The sequence below is a fragment of the Octodon degus genome, unplaced genomic scaffold (genome assembly GCF_000260255.1).
Source record: "Octodon degus isolate 3935 unplaced genomic scaffold, OctDeg1.0 scaffold00259, whole genome shotgun sequence".
NCBI lineage: Eukaryota > Metazoa > Chordata > Mammalia > Rodentia > Octodontidae > Octodon > Octodon degus.
The window spans coordinates 2,842,735-2,844,697 of record NW_004524835.1 but is presented as its reverse complement, the minus strand read 5'-3'; positions in this window follow the sequence as shown (position 1 = coordinate 2,844,697).

The window sequence follows — 1,963 nt, the reverse complement described above, 5'->3', positions numbered from 1 at the left end:
ATTACTAAACTTGTTTTCACTGTATTGCTTCTCATTATTCTAGTGGTGATCTATCCATACCTACAAATGAACACAAATGCATAGAAGATGATACCCAGTCAAGCCCCAAACATTTCTGTGTTTTCTATTTTCTTTTCTTTTTCTTTGTATTTGTTTTAGGGAAGAGTCTACAGGGTGTTCAGGGTCCCACTACTAGATAGGACTCGTAGTGATCCGCCTGTTTACAGCCTCCTAAGAGCTGGGATTACAGGCACAGGCCACCACCATGCTCAGTCTCGGTTGCTGTCTCAGCACGCCCTATGGGCAGAGCCAGCACAGCAGGCCTTGAGATTGAATCTCCAGCCCCTGCACCTGCTGCAGGCACTTTAAACCACAGAGCTATTTGGCCGGCCCTTTTGTGTTTTCTTTATGAACTAAAATAATCTCTAGGACCACAAGAAAAAATTCTCACATTTCTGGACATGGTGTTCTGTGACTATAATTTCAGTACTTAGGCTGAGATGGAAGGATTATTTGAGCCCAGGTGTTTGAGACCATCCTGCACAATATACAGAGATACCACTACCTAACAACCCCAAGTTAAAAAAAATCTCATATTCTGTTTGCAAAGCAATGATGCTATTCTCTGGGGATAATACATCTGTGGCAAGGAGGAAAAAATGAAAGCAAGATGATGGAACACTCCTACTTCCAAACAATCCATCAATAAATATGAGCTGATATCAAACTAAGCTTAACTCAATTTATTTTAGTGAAAATGCCTGTGTTTTAAAGGCTTAGATGATATGACAGGAGCAATTTAAACATTCATAAATATTTGAGGTAGGAATTTTCTTTATCGTTTGGTTAATTATTTTCTGGAAACATGTTTGCATGCATAATTAAAAGCTTGATAGATAATCTAGGCATTAGAGAAATTTAAATTTAATATTTTTAAGCCAAACATCCCTTGAAATTCAATCACAATTAAACTATGTTTTTATACTATGTTTTTCAATAAGCAAATAAGGATTGTTTATAAAAATTATTTCTGAAGAGCACATCTCTATCAGTCAGGATTCAGTTCTAGCAAATAAAAACCACTCTCTCTCTAAATATTTAATACAAGGAATAGGGTCCTTGAAATATGTTTCCTGGGCATAGAAGAATAAACTCTAAACTTGGTCTTCAAAAATGAATTCCACAATTAAATTGAAAAAAATATTCTGCCAGATACTATGCTACCTCTATTCATATTGGGAAGGTAGATAATCAGAACTTTCCCACTAGAATTGTTGAATTTGAGGACATATAGCCATGTTTGTATCTTGAGAACTAGTAAGTCACCTTGACTGCAGCAAAACAACCTTTTTACCCCATGTAACTGATGCCAAGATATCCATGACTTAAGCCATTCTCCATCACTAATACAGTTGCTTCTTACACTTGTTAAGTTAATGGAAACTTTGATTCCTGGTAGGGGAAAATGAAATTAAATAAGTAAATAAATAAATAAATACATTCTTTAAGATTTTGCCTATCAGAAATAATAAAGCATTTACAGGAAAATGATCCTCAAATCACTTCTGCCTTCCAAATCTCATTAAAGTGCATTTAACTGGTGGAACTTAATTTGTATCCAGAAACTTTCCATTATGAGGGAGTCTCAAAAATAGGTTTTATTTTTCCACTCATAAGATTTGACAATAAAAATAAAAAATGTCATTCATTGTTAATCAGCTATTCTTGTTTTGAAAAATCAAAATTCTTATATAATATACATATTATATATATAGTTATTTTTTAGAAATGTGTTGAGGCTGGGTTCAGTAGTGCATGCCATCATCCTAGACAGTTTGTAGGCTGAGGCAGGAAATTACTTGGGCCAAGGAATTTGAGACCAGCCTGGTCAACACAAGAAGATCCTATCTCCAAAAAAGAAAAGTATTTCATATTTCATGGATAGTATACCTTGAAATAAAAT